At 36.0% G+C, this 16,295-nt stretch overlaps 1 pseudogene; it reads left to right on the top strand.

Moving 5' to 3' along the window:
* The first annotated feature begins 3,979 nt into the window (after positions 1-3,979).
* Positions 3,980-15,302, top strand: LOC112393698 (lipid droplet-associated hydrolase pseudogene; annotated as a pseudogene).
* The last annotated feature ends 993 nt before the right edge of the window (positions 15,303-16,295 follow it).

Here is a 16,295-nt window from a genome sequence, read left to right as displayed (position 1 = left end):
TGCCTAGAGCCCGTGCTCTGCAACGAGAGAAGCCACTGCGGTGAGAAGCCCATGCACTGCAACGAAGGGTAGCCCCCACTAGCCGCAACTAGAGAAAAGCCACGCACAGCAACAAAGACCCAGCGCAGCCAAAAATAAATTTATTTTAAAAAAAAGGAGGAAAAAAAAAAAAAGGAGGAACAGAAGCAGGTCATATTCACAAAGGGTGCACATGGCTATGCATTTACTGCCATGGGCTAGGACTGTGTTCATTCTCCTGTTTCTGTTCTTTTTGGACATTCTCTTTTTTATGATTAGTGTTTACCTAAAATTTTATTTCCATATAATTATTTTAAACCTATTTATACCTTTTTATTTAAAGCTCACCTCTTGTAAACAGAATATATTTTGATCTTGCATTTTGACCAGTCTGACAAATATGCATTCTATTAGAGTGTCAGCAGTTCATTTATTTTTCAATATAATTATTTAAATAATTGTGTTTAATGCTATCATTTTGCTTTTTTTCCGATAACTTCCATTTACTTTTTCCTCTAGTACTTCTGTCCTACCCACTTTTGTGTTAATAAAATTAGTTAGGTAATATATTTTATTTTCTGTATTATTGTCTCTTCAGTTATAGCTTTTTGTATTATTTTAAATGTTTGCTCTGGTGATTACCATTTATATTTTAATAGATCACAGTTGATTTAAGATTAGCATTATACTCTATCAAATAAAATACAGAAACTTGCAAGAGTATAACTTCATTTACCAACCCCACTATGTTACTATTCATTCCAGTCTGATGATTTTCCCTTTAGCATGTTTGGAAGCACAGTTCTACTCAAAAATTTTTCTTAGCTTTTGATTCGGCGAAGGATGCTTTTATTTTACCTTAACTTTTGAAAAATATTTTTACTGTATATTGATTTCTGCATTGGCAATTTTCTTCTTTCAGGTCTCTAGCAATGCTTTACCACTGTCACCTGGACCCCATTTTTTATGATGGGAAGTTAGCTGTAATTTTCACCTTATATACAACGTATCACTTTTCTATGCTGTTTTCAAAATTTTCTTCTTATCTTTGGTTTTCAATAGTTTGACTATGATGTGCCTAGATACCATTTTCTTTTTATTCACCCTACTTCAGAATTTTCAAGCTTCCTGAATCTGTGAGTTCACATTTGTTACTGTATTTAGGAAAATTTTGTCATTATTTACTCCATTTTCTAAAAATTTATTTTCTTTTCTCAACTTCTGAAATCTCAATTATCCCTTGATATTGTCCCAGTTGTCACTGATATTATGTTTTCTTTCTTTTTTAAAATTCTTTCTTCTCTGTAATATTCAGGTTGAACAATTTCTATTGATATATTATCAACTTCACTATTTCCTACACAGTGTACAATGCAATTTTAATTCCATCAATTGAAATTTTTTCAAGTTTTGTACTTTTGAACTCTACATTTTGCTTTATTTCCTTAGTTTTCATGTCTCTGCCTAAACTGCACATATATATAATAATTACAACAATATTTTCTGTTAAGTCCAAGAACATATTTATAATAAGTGCTTTAAAATCCTTGCCTACTGATTCTAAAATCTAGATTATCTCAGGGTTGGTTTGTATTGATTACTTTTTCTTTCAACTTTGGGTCATATTTTCCTGTTTCTACTCATCTCAAGTAATTTAATTTTAACGGACATTACGGATGACATATCATACAGACTGTTGTTCATTTATCTTCTTTTTAAGAGCAAAAATTTAAGAGCTGTAGCAAAGAGTTGACTTGGCTGGAACAATATCCAAACCCTATCTCCCCTATATGGGCAGATTGACATCTCTGCTCAGTTCTCTTAACCTTCTATCTGTCCCTTACTTTGAGCTCCTTAGAATCTTGGAATTCTGGGGCCATCCAAAAACCTGCCTGCAATTCACACACATTCTGGGGGGCTTCTCTATTTAAGGGGTATGTTCCCTAACATTGCTACTGTTCTGGATGGCCCAAATTCTATCTTCTAATTTCTCAAGCCAAAAAGGCAAAAATTTTATAGTTCAGATTCAGCTGTTTTGCTCCCCAAGAAGTAGTGTTTGTCTCAAGCTATATGAATGAAATATAAATATAAAATTAGTATATAAACATAAATCTCATTCAGCTTTTGCCTTTTAATGACTGGCTCTTCAGTGTTCTTTCAAAATTTTTGCAACTTTCTAGTACCACTTTCAAATACTTAAAGAAAAAAATTCTTTCCAGAGTTTATAGTTAACATCTCTGTATTACTCCAATACAGCCTAAAAATATATACTAGTTAACTTCAAAAGTAATGTGAAATAAAGACATTACTAGATTATTTTTTTTAATGATGAGATGATATGACACCTGCAGATCTGGACTAAAAGTAATACTAAAGGATATTCCCCAGAGAGAAAGAAAATTGCCACATACAGAAAACACAGAAATGTGGGAAGCAATGAAGAACAATGAAATGGAGAAATATGAAAATAAAACAACTGTGTAAAACAATTATTAAAGTCTAGGGATCATAAAATATGTGCAAAATTAAAAAGTATGATAATCATACAACAGATGGGAGAGATTTAAATGGGGTTAGTGTTTCATGGTCCTATAATTTATAGAGAGTCTTGAAAAATCTAAATGCTAAGTATATTTGGAAGTACTAATAAATCAAGAATGCATGTAGTAATATTTAATGCAGCTAATAAAATGATATTAAAATGATTTATAAAACAAACTAGTGGAAAAAGAAAACAAATGCTTAATCATTTCATTTATCCAAAATAAATCATTCCACTCCAAGCTGCCCTGGGCCACGAAGAGCCACACAGGTAGATAAGACACAACAGTCTTTAAAACAAAGACTGTTAACAAGAGACAAAGGACATTACATTATGATAAAGAGATCAATCCAATAAAATATAACAATTATAAATATATGAAAACCCAACACAGGAGCATATAATTACATAAAGCAAATATTATTAAACATAAAGGGAGAAATTGACAGTAATACAATAGTAGGGGACTTTAAAACCCCATTTATATCAATGGACATCATTCAGACAGAAAATAAATAAGGAAACACTAGCCTTAAATGACATGTTAGATGAGATGTATTTGATAAGTATATACAGAACATTTCATCCAAAAGAAGAATACACATTCTTTTCAAGTACATATGGAATATTCTCTAAGATAGACTGATCCCATGTTTGGCCACAAAACAAATCCCAATAAATATAAGGCTGAAATCATAACAAGAATCTTTTCTGATCACAGTGATATGAGACTAGAAATAAACTACAGGAAAAAAAAAGCAAAAACTACAAACAACTGAAGTCTAAACAACATGCTACTAACCAAACAGTGGGTCACTGGAGAAATTAAAGAGAAAATCCAAAAATGCCTTAAGACAATGTAAATGGAAACACGATGATCGAAATCTACAGCATGCAGCAAAAATAATTCTAAGAGAGAAATACAGCAATCCAAGCCTACCTCAAGAGACAAGAAAAATCTCAAATAAACAGGTTAATTTTACACCTAAAGGAACTAAAAAAGAGAAAACAAACAAAACCAAATCTAGTAGAAGGAAAGAAATAAGAAAAATCAGAGCAGAAATAAATAAAATAGAGACTAAAAAAAAAAAAAAAATCAATGAAACTAAGACCTGGTATTTTGAAAAGATAAAATTGATAAACCTTTATCCAGACTCATCAAGAAAAAAAGAGAGACAGCCCAAATAAATAAAACCAGAAAAGAAAGGGAAGTTACAAGCAGGACCACAGAAATAGAAATGACCTTAAGAGATTACTAAGAACAATTATACTACCATAAAATGGACAACCTAGAAGAAATGCATAAATTCCTAGAAACGTACATTTCCTAAGACTGAATCAGGAAGAAATACACAGTATGAACAGACCAATTACCAGTAATGAAATTAAATCAGTAATCAAAAAGCTCCCAACAGAAAAATGTCCGAGGCCAGTCAGCTTCACAGGTAATGTTTCTACAAAACATTTTAAAAACAGTTAACACTTATTCTTCTCAAAGTATTCCAAAAAACTGCAGAGGAAGGAACACTTTCAAACTCATTCTCTGAGGCTAGCATTACCCTGATATCAAAACCAAACAAAGACATACACACAGAAAAAAAGAAAAAAAAAAAAAGAAAGAAAAGAAAAAGATAAGAAAATTACAGGCCAAATCACTGACGAACATAGATGCAAAAACTCTCAACAAAATCCTAGCAAACCAAATTCAACAATACATTAAAAGGATCACACACCATGATCAAGTGGGGTTTACCCTAGGGATGTAAGGATGGTTTAATATCCATATATCAATCAACATGATACGCCATATTAACAAAATGAAGGATAAAAATTATATGATCATCTCAATGGATGAGGAGAAAAGCATTTCACAAAATTCAACATCCATTTATGATAAAAAATTTCTCAAGAAAGTGGGTATAGAGGAAATGTACCTCAGTGTCTTAAAGGTCAAACATGCACACCCACACCTAACACCATACTTAACAGCAAAAATTTGAAAACTTTTCCTCTACAGTCCTGAAGAAGACATGGATGTCCACTCTAGCCACTTTTATTCAACCTAATATTGGAAGTCCAATTCACAGTCATTAGGCAAGAAGAAGTAATAAAATGCAGCCAGATAAAAAAGCAAGTATTAAAACTGTCATTATATGCAGATGACACAACAGTATAAAGAGAAGCCCTAACGATTCCAATAAACAAGTGTTAAAACTAATAAATTCATTCAGTAAAGTCACAAGATACAAAATCAGATACAGAAATCTGTTGCATTTGTATACACTAATAACAAACTATCAGAATGAAAAATTGAGATAGCAATCCCATTTATGGTTGCATCAGACACAATAAAATATCTAGTAATAAATCTAAACAAAGAAGTAAAAGACTTGTATTCTGAAAACTTTAAGACATTGATGAAAGAAATTGAAGATAACACAAATGGAAAGATACACTGTTCTCATGGACTGGAAGAGTTAATATTGTTAAAATAACCGTACTACCCAAGGTAATCTACAGATTCAGTGCAATCTCTATCAAAATACCAATGGCATTCTAGAACAAACAATTTTAAAATTTGTATGGAAACACAGAAGGCCCCAATAACCAAAGCAATATTGAGACAGAAGAGCAAAGCTGGAGGTATCATGCTCTGTGATTTCAAACTATACTACAAAGATACAATAATCAAAAACAGACTGGCACAAAAAACAGATGCATGGATCAATGGAAAAGAATAGAGAGCCCAGAAAGAATCCCACATTAATATGGTTAATTAATCTATGACAAAGGAGACAAAAATATACAGTAGGGAAAAGACAGCCTCTTCAATAAATGGTGTTGGGAAAACTGGACAGCTACATGCATTGAATCAAACTGGACTACTTTCTCACAAAATATATAAAAATAAATGCAAAATGAATTAAAGGTTTATATGTAAAAACTGAAACCATAAAACTCCTAGAAGAAAGCATAGGCAGTATTCTCTTTGACATCAGTCTTAGCAATATTTTTTTGGATCTGTCTTCACAGGCAAGGGAAACTAAAGCAAAAATAAACAAATGAGGCTACATCAAACTAAAAAGCTTCTTTACAGCAATAGAAACTATCACTAAAACAAAAACGCAGCCTACTGAATGGGAGAAGATGTTTGCAAAAAATATACCAGATAACTGGTCAATACCCAAAATACACAAAGAACTCATTGAACTCAACATCAAAAAACAAACAACTCAATTAGGAAATGGGCAGAGAACCTGAATAGACATTTTTCCAAAGAAGACATTCATACAGCCAACAGACACATGAAAAGATGTTCATCGTCACTAATCATCAGGTAAATGCAAATCAAAACCACAATGAGATATCACCTTACGCCTGTCAGATGGCTATCATCAAAAAGAACACAAGTAAAAAATATTGACAATGTAAAGAAAAGGGAATCCTCAAACACCATTGGTGAGAATGTTAATTGGTGCAGCCACTGTGGAGAACAATATGGAGATTCCTCAAAATACTTAGAACTACCATATGATCCAGCAATTCCACTCCTGGATATATATCCAAAGAAATGAAAATACTAATTTGAAAAGATACATGCACACCAATATTCACTGCATCATTATTTACAACAGCCAAGATATGGAAGCAACCAAAGTGTCCATCAATAGATGGACAGATAAAGAAGATGTGGTATATACACAATAGAATATTACTCAGCCATAACATAGAATGAAATCTTGCCATTTGTGATAACATGGATGAATCTAGAGGGTGTTATGCTAAGTGAAATAAGTCAAACAAAGAAATACAAATACCATATGGTCTCACTTATATGTGTAATCTAAAAAAAAACAAAAACAAATGATCAAAATAACAAAAATGGACTCACAGATACAGAGAACAAATGGGGTTGACAGAGCAAAGTGGGGTAGGTCAGAGTGAAATAGGTAAAGGGGATTAAGAGTTACAAGCTTCCAGTTATAAAATAAACAAGTCACAGAGATATAATACACACCATAAAGATTATCATCAATAATATTGTAATAACTTTGTATAGGGACACATGGTTACTAGACTTATTGTGGTGATCATTTCATAATGTATGCAAATTCCAAATCACTATGTAAAATACATGAAATTAACATAACATTGCATATTAACTATACTTCAATTTAAAAATCTGGCTTTTCTACATTAATCTTTGGAAAAATAGGTATTAAGGCAAAAAACATTGCTAGAAAAGAAGAGGGACATTTCGGTATAATAAACTAATACACCAGGAAATGATAACAATTCTGGTTAGTATGCACCCAAATTAAATGGCTTCAAAATATATAAAACAAATGTTGACATAACTAAAAGGAGAAATTAACAGATTTATAATCAGAGTGGAAGATTTAGCAAATTTCTTTCAGTGACTGACAAAATAAGCATAAGCAGACCAAAAAATCTATAGAAGTTTGCTCAAGGTGAATAATCCTGATCTAACTGACATATAAAGAACACTGTAATTAATAGTAACAGATAGATATTATTTTCACATGCCTATGAAGAACTTACCCAAATAGATCTCAAATTAGCCTCTAAATCATATCTCAAAAAGTTTTCAAGGAATGAAATTATATGAAATGTGTAACACGACCATGGTGAAATTAAGCTAGAAACAACAACAAAAAATAATTAGGAAATACCTAAGTGCTTGGTAATTAAGTTTTCTTTTTTAAATCATAATGGAAATTAGATTAGAACATATTTTAGCCCTGTAATAATGGAAATTCAATTATCAATATGTTGTGTATTTGTGATTAGAGGGAAATCAATAGCCTTTAGTGCATATATTAGGAAGAAGGAAGCCTAGAATTTAATGAGCTCACTAACCAGCTTATAAGTTAGAAAAATAAAAGCAATTATACCTAAAGAAAGTAGAAAGATGAAATTTATAAGTTAATAAAATAGAAAATAAACAATTTTTAAAAATCAGTAAGTCCATATTTGGAGACAATTCTTCTTGGTTCTCTTGTGGTTTATTTGGTTGGTTATCTCAAGACATGCAAGTGAGGGAACTGAGAGAGTGAGACAGGAAGGGGCAAAGCCAAAGATAAGGATATATAACTGAGGCTGAGATTGTTTTATAACAACAGATGTTGTATTTTGCTGCAAACTCCCGTGAAGCTTACCAATATTTTACAAACTATACGTAAAAGTTTTGTGTCTTAATGATGGAAGTCCAGAGCATTTATAAAACAGCACTTAACACCCCCTTGGTAAGGAATGCTCCTGGCACCTTAACCACTCTCTATGTTTGGACTCTGCTTACATGGAGGTGGAGTTCCCACAGCATTAGCTTAGGCTCTGGGGCAAAATGTAGTAAAATACAATGTGTGCTCAAGATGAGGTACTAGCAGCACATGTGGCCCAGTAGCAGTACAACATGGACTGCAACTGACTGAAGGTACTCTCTTGCCCTGGGCCCATCTTAAAAACGAACAGTATTCTGAATCACACCATATACATCAGCAGTAGCAGTATTTTCAAGTACATTGATATGCTGCCTCGGAAACCGAGAGAAAACCTCATAGTTGAGTCATCTTTATAAGTGGTAAGAATAAAAAGTGCAATACATTTTCTTATACTTTAGAGAGCTGTCCCCAAATGCCCCAGACTATTGATTCACTTTTGAGACAGGACTCTGAATCTTTAGATTATTTATCTCCCATTCGTTGTACATATGTGTTACACTACAAAATCCAAAGTACTTCCTTCCCCTTGTTAACAAGATTATGTTAGGATGACTCACCAAAACAGTAAGCCAGCATTAGGAAAGAAAAGCAAGGTCCCTGTAGACTACAATGAGACCGAGAAGCATTAACATGATCTTGGGGCAAGAAGTTAATGTGTACTAGTCTTCTTCCCAGGTGAGTGTGAATACTTTTGATCCTCATTTCTGAAGTTGATTAAAATAAATTATTTCTCAAATCAGTAGTCACAAGCCAAGAATTTTAGGCTATGTTGATCAGTTCCAGTAAAAGCACCACATCCAGCACAGCAGCTAAGATTGGGGCTCCACTTACTATTCTGTCATTTTCCACAGCTCATTTGCTTTTTCCCTCAGGAATGTACAGGTGAATTAAACTGGGATATGCTGGTAATCACTGCATCTTCATCCTTTGAGGATGACATTATTCACTGCAAATTATCCTAGGATCCGGTATTCCTTCTGATTTACATTTTAGGCCTGAAATAGGGGCAGTTTCTGGGGATTTTGTTTTGTCCTTCTTGACACAGACTCTTAGTAGCTACAGTAGACTCCAGAGTAGCCAATCTGGCATTTGTTTAGTTTATCATTCCCAATATGCACTCTTGGAAACCAAGAAATAATGATGATATTTCTGTTCTTCCGATATCAGAATCAGTTAATGGTTAATATCTAATAGCACACGAAAGAATTCTGTATATTCTTTTTCTAAATATACAGTTACTCTACTAAATGGCAGCAGAGTTCTTCAGGGGAAGAGTTTACAATAAGGGACATTACAATGTCCTTTGCCAAAGAGATCTAGCCTCCACTTCAATCCAAATGTTCAGGGTTTGAACTTAGGTTTGAAAATCAGGTGAGTTATAACAATTTCCATTCGGGGATCCAACATCAGCCTTCTGCTTGTCAGCTATATATATTTTTTAAGTTACATATGTCCACATCCTATGCAGCAGCCATATTATCAAAAAAGAACATGATCTATTAGCCACCACCACAGATCTCTGTGGGATAAGGCACCTAGAGTTCACTCTGGTAATGCTATCAGTTAAGATTAACTACACTTTTTAAAAATGTAATTCCACAGAAAACCTTTGAGAAATGTTGTAAAAACACGCCTCCCTCAGCAGGAGTGAGAGCCGGGTTTTTTATTCGGATTTCTTCAATCATGACATAGATATGCTCTCAAGGAGTGCATATCCTGATATTCAAATCTGTTACCTTTGCAAAGTAACTTCCAATTCTTCAGTAAAGACAAACAAACAAAATTTTAGGCAAAGAAACGCAAGTGCTGTCAGTTGGAAATGGTCTGGAACTCACTGATAGGATGTAGATGGGGCACCAGCATTTGCTACCTTGCGCCCCTTGTACTATGCAGATCCACTTACTGTCTGACGTATGGAGATATCCTTTGAGTTGTAAAGCTGTATACACAAGTCCTGTCCTTCCCAAGAAATATTTATTCAGATTCCAAAGTGTGAGGACCCAGGATCCTTCCCATTATATTCCCAAAGAGACTCTTAGAAGGAGAGGAAGGACAGCTAGCTCTTTCTTTTCTACAAATGCCAAAGTTATTTTCTGTGATACTTGCCTACAGTAGATCCTGTTACATGCAGGATTGTATCTGGTTCCCCTCACATCATCCCAGGGATAAAAATAAGGGCAAAGTGAGCCCTAAACAGTTAATAGTGTATATAAGTAATTATAATCTACCCTGTTCCAGAATTTTCATGCTGGCATTCAAGACAATACTAACGAATGTAGACACTGAAGACTTAATAAACTCCTTTTTCCTGCCTGCTTATCTACTGTCAAGAGGAATCCAAAATGACAAAGCAGCAGCCACAATCCTGACTAAGGGCCAGGATTAGTGGACCCTTACTTGTGTTCCCTGATAGAAGCATACTTCCCCTCCCCCTTTTCCCCCAAGCCACCACTCCTCACACTTTAGTTTCTTTATTCCAATGGTGCTTTAAGTTGTGCACGTAGAAACACAAATTCCGAAACGGGTCACGGAAAAGACAATGAGAGAAGCAAGTCTTATTTCCATGCAGTAGTTCTCAAAGCAGTGTATTCTACCTGTCAGGGATATAGTGCCACAAAATGGCCGTTGGTTCAAATTATATATTTTATCTTAAAATATAGCGGCCCAACTTCACCAGATGTCATATCCAGCTTTGTACATTAGGTAAGCATTTACCTAATCATTACAATGTTTTCCCATTCAAGGTTTGGGGAATGATTTTTAGAAAAATTTTCCCCACAGCCATAGGAGATGAGACTCTCTTTAATCCTCCCATAGAATCTTTCTACATTTCACTGTGTATCATGAGTTGGCAGTTAGCTGAAATGAGCCTGTCATTTTCTTCTTTCATAGCATTTCTTCTTTCACTGCACTGAATAGAAAATACCCAAATGCACAATCATTTTAATAGTCAGTATCATTATATCTCTCATGCAATGGCATAAACCAGTGTGTCCTGGAGTAGTCTGAAGGGGCTAAGCATAATCTTAACCCCTTAGCATAGATGGGTTCTTCAGGCAAAGAAACGCAAGTGCTGTCAGTTGGAAATGGTCTGGAACTCACTGATAGGATGTAGATGGGGCACCAGCATTTGCTACCTTGCGCCCCTTGTACTATGCAGATCCACTTACTGTCTGACGTATGGAGATATCCTTTGAGTTCAGAAATGAGGCAGGCATGTTCTTAACCACTGCGCCACCAGCAGATGTCCCAGCCATAGGGATAGATATATAAAGAGTCTGGGGTTTTTGAGAAGGAATCACACTCAAGAGAAAGCAAATATAAAAGATGGCTCCCACTGTTTTTTTTTTTTTGTACATCAGGGTATAAGACATGAAGCCAACAAACTAAAGAATATAAATGAGGGAATCACAATAAAATGGAACCTTCTAACTCAGCTGACCGTGGGACACATACTCCTCTGGGTTCCTAGTTGCAAGCTTAAAATGTCCTCACTCATTAGGCCAGTTTAATCAGGTTTCCAATTTCTTCCAGTGGAAATCATCTTAATTGATATATGTGGTATGGCAATATTATCTGTCTAAAACTGAACAAATTTTATCTATCATAAGTAAATTCAAGGGGAAAAGAATACAATTGCACTTAAGATTAAACAGTAATTATTATTTTTGACATATATTCAGTGAATTGAGATATAATCGATATATTGTGTAAGGTGTACAACATGACAATTTGATTCACATACATACTGTGAAATGATTACTACAATAGGCTTAGTTAACACTTCCATCATCACACATAATTACCTACTCTCTTAGCAAGTTTTAAGTAAATAACACAGTACCATTAACTATATTCACCATGCTTTAAACTAGATCCCCAGGACTTATTCAATTTATAACTGGAAGTTTATACTCTTCGATCAACATCTCCCCATTTCCCCTATCCCAGACTCCTGGAAAGCACTATTTATGAGTTTCTTATGAGTTCAGCTTTTTCAGATTCCACATAAGGATGAGATCATACAGTATTTGTTTTTGTCTGTCTGACTTCTTTCAGTTAGAACAATGCCCTCAAGCTTTATCCCTGTGTTGCAAAAGGCTGATTTTCTTCCTTCTTGTGGCTGAAATATATTCCAGTGTGTATGTGTGTATGTGTGTATTACATTTCATCATTTTATCCATTATTGGGCACATACGCTTTTTCCATGTCATTATTTACTATTGTGAATAATGATGCAATGAACATGGCGGTGCATATACTTTAAGGTGACAGTCACCAAATTCCCTGCTTCCAAACTAAATCCTGAAGTGAAGACAAATTTCATCCGTTCTATGAATTGGAGTCTGATCTTTTAACTATTCTATGCATATATTAAGGTGGATCACATGAAGTTCCATTTTGCAAAGTCAAAAATGATCAAATATTGGGACTTCCCTGGTGGCACAGTGGTTGAGAATCTGCCCGCAATGCAGGGACAAGGGTTCGATCCCTGGTCCAGGAGGATCCCACATGCCGCGGAGCAACTAGGCCCATGCACCACAACTACTGCGCCTGCGCTCTAGAGCCCGCGAGCCTGCGTGCCACAGCTACTGAGGCCCGCATGCCTGGAGCCTGTGCTCCGCAGCAGGAGAAGCCACCACAATGGGATGCCTACGCCCCGAAACGGGGAGTAGCCCCCGCTCACCGCAGCTAGAGAAAGCCTGCATGCAGCAACGAGAACCCAACACAGCCAAACATAAATAAATAAATAATCAAATATTAACAATTTCATATGGAACAACCAATTTGTAATCTCAAAAATAAGTATGTAATACTAAAATATTGCACTGTTTTATATTTTTATATCTGTTTTCCTATATAGCCAATGTGATAGAAATTAGGCAGACAAAAATGAATAAGACCTAGTCCCTTCCCTTAAAGAGCTTACAGGTGATACCTAATAGGTATAAAGTAAATAAATGAAGTTATGAATCAATGAATACATACAGAATGTAACTGGCTGATACAGAGCAGATAGAAGAGTAAATAAAACATTGAAAATGAAATCACAGGAAGTGGGTAAAACAGCCATTTATTACCTGTAAGTTACTAAGTAAATGCTTTGTAAATAACAATAGTGATAATAATACCTTCAATATATTATTCCCCACCTTATAATTAGCATCACATAACTTCAGAGAGTAGATTTTTGTATCTTCCATGGTGAACCATGTTAGGGTTTTTCTCTTAATTTTGCACAAGCAAAAGGTTTTTTAATGTGGCAAGCAGATATACATACATACATCTCAGTTACGAGGTATTGTAACAATTTTCTTTATGGGGGATATATAGGCTCTTTTTTTTTTTGGATGTAAGTTAAGTAGATAATGTTTAGATGCAGGCTTGTTTGTAAGCAGGAGCATCTGGAAGTTCTGAAACTTGATAGTTATACAAAGAAAATATATAATACACAATGCTGAGCATCAGTTTAAATACAGAATTTTGCTACGCTTGTTCACCATAGATGACACATTATTCTTTTATTAAAGAAGGCAAAATTTAATCTGTTAAAAAATGTTCTGAACAAGTTCCAGATCTAGAAAGCAATTTATAGTAAAATTCAAATTAAAGGACATGCTGTGCACTTTGTTTTCACATTATGTGATATATATTTTCCAGAATGAAAAAACAAGTACGGACTCCTGTTAGACTGACAACCATAGTAAATTGACCCTTGAATTTAGTAAGCCAGGATAGTGGATATATTCAGTTTGGATTTCTTCCACTTTAGATATTTATTTACTTCAGAACCTGAGTACTAAGAATACTGAGGTGAAAATTAGACGTGTAGACTGAAAATACATTTGGATAAGAAGCATTTCAGGAATGGCAGAGCAAGACCTCTGAAAAACTGCTCCTCCATAAAAGCAATGATAATGATTGGCAAAATCAACTTTTTAGAACTCTAGAAATTAACCATAAAAAAGTAAGATAAGTGAGGTTTGAAATGTTATAACAGGCCCTGTGCCCACACCTTACTCCCTGCTGTGCAGCAGTGTTGAAAAACAATAGCCTGGCTAGCAGCAACTGTGAAAACCAGCAGCCCTGCGGACACTGGAGGGAACAGAATGGATTAAAAACAATCCCCTCCATGACTCTCTCTCGCCCTGTCAAAACTCACCCTTCCCCCTCCCCATATCCTCAAGTCCGTTCTCCAGTAGGTCTGCGCCTCTATTCCTGTAACAAACGTAGTAAGGTAGATAGCTAGGGGGAAGCAGCCGCAAGGCACAGGGATATTAGCTCGGGGCTTTGGGACAGCCTGGAGGGGTGGGATGGGGAGAGTGGGAGGGAGGGAGACGCAAGAGGGAAGACACATGGGAGCATATGTATATGTATAGCTGATTCACTTTGTTATAAAGCAGAAACTAACACACTATTGTAAAGCAATTATACCCCAATAAAGATGTTAAAAAAAAAAAAAAATCCCCTCACTAACCAAGATGGTCACGGTGCAGGCTGCTGCCTTCTAGGCAGACAGACACGGATGCAGAAATCAAGGAAGGAACTCCTATGCCTGAGGAATTCATTCCATGCTGTGGAGTTGAAACACAGGTTCTAAAATGTGGGCCCTGGACTGACCGCGTTAATACTCTAAGTGCCAACAGACCTAGGCTGCTTATTTTCTTTATTACGGGTAACACAGGTTTTTCTGCCTTTTATGTGCCATTTGCAAAGGCTTTGTATTCTTCAACAAAAAGACGCTTTCCAGTTTGGGTTATCAGTCATGCTGGGCATGCCGTGGCCCCCAAGGACAAGAAGATTCTGACAACTTTCGGACGATCCAAATGCTCGAGAAATTAAGGACATCTATGGACTCTGTGGTCAAGTAGAATACAAACTAGCTTTCCTGAGAACTCATGTGCCAAAGGAAATGAAACTTGTGGTCATTGGTCATTCTGTAGGCTGCTCTTTTTCCCTTCAGATTCTGAAGCATATGCCCCTGAGCTCCCAATAACTCGCTGCTTTCTGCTCTCTCCAGCAACTGAGCGAATGACTGAGTCACCCAACGGCAAGCTCGCCAATCCACTTTTGTGCTGGCTTTGATGTTCTCTATGTTCCTGGCTACTTACTACTTAAATCATGGCCGGAGAAAATCAAGTCCTCGATGATCAGAACGCTCCTTTGAATGATTAACGTACGGAGTGAATGTTCCTTTCTGAATGCGTTGGAACAATTCTGCCTCATTAGTGCTGCCTCCCTTGGAAGCCAAGAAATGATGGAGGTGGTGAAGAGAGACAATGAAACCATAAGGAACATGTACCTAAGTTCACATTTTACTATGATACTATAGATGGTTGGTGTCCAAAAGCGTACTATGAAGACATGAAGAAAGATTTTCCAGAAGGAGACATATGACTCTGTGAGAAAAAAAATACCTCATGCATTTATCCTCTATTTTTTACCAGGAGCCCAACATGGAAGCTGACTGGCTAAAGGATGATCTGTCTAAACTATAAATACTGGCACAAGGAACAAGCACTGACATAGAGGCAGTAGGTGTACTGACTCTTAGTAGTAAGTAGTATACTTAGTAGGTAAATGTTAAATTTTAATGTTGATATTAGAAGAGAAAAAAAGTGAGGCCCTCTTGGCCTAGAAACCATCATCTCCTAGCTCCCCATGCTATAGGCTGAAATAAACACAGTCAATCAATATTCCATAGGATTAACAACACATTTCCAAAGACTCCAGGAACACAGTGATCTAAACAAGGCCTCTCATGTTTGCACAAGATGCCCAGTGGCACCATACAGTTTTGGTAGGCAGAATCCTTGCAGACAAAAGGAAATCTAAATTTAGTTGATTTTAATTGAGTTACAGTGTAGAATAGGCTCCCCTAGAGAAAATTATGAAAGACCTACTAGAAAACGTAAGAGACCTGTGAATGTTATGTGTGTAGTTGGATATGTGAAGTGTATGAGATCATGAGAAGAATATACTCAAGTTCCAGTAGAGCAGGGAGTGATGAGCAGTGGATCTTGGCAGTGGACCAGCTCTCTCTTAAGGACAGAAACTGAAGATCATCCCAGACTAACTTTGCACAGGTCTTGGCTGAGATTATCAGAATCAGACTGGATCCCAGGATAGCCTGCACATCCTACCTGTCACCACCATGCAGCATGTCTCAAACCACCAAGTCAGCCTTCTGTCTGGCTGCCAGTGAAACAAACCCAAACAGAGCCAATGGCAGGAGAAGCGCTGCTTATTTCCTTCCCTGAGGAGTATGACTTCCTGATCTACCTGCAGTAGTCAGTGAATAAATTTCGTCAGATATTCTTCTGATAAACTAACAACTAATAAGAGTTATTGAAGGATCCCAATGAAACCTTCCTCCACAGACAGCCAGCAAGCTCTGGTTGTGAGCTCCCTGCTGGCTCCTCTTCTCCAGAGCCAGGATGGGGAGGCACTGGGCTGTCCCAAATCAACCCTGTACCTGCCCACATGCAACT

The sequence above is a fragment of the Neophocaena asiaeorientalis genome, unplaced genomic scaffold (assembly GCF_003031525.2).
Source record: "Neophocaena asiaeorientalis asiaeorientalis breed wild unplaced genomic scaffold, Neophocaena_asiaeorientalis_V1.1 scaffold7, whole genome shotgun sequence".
NCBI lineage: Eukaryota > Metazoa > Chordata > Mammalia > Artiodactyla > Phocoenidae > Neophocaena > Neophocaena asiaeorientalis.
The sequence above is the reverse complement of the archived record's forward strand: the minus strand, read 5'-3'. Positions and strand labels throughout refer to the sequence as shown.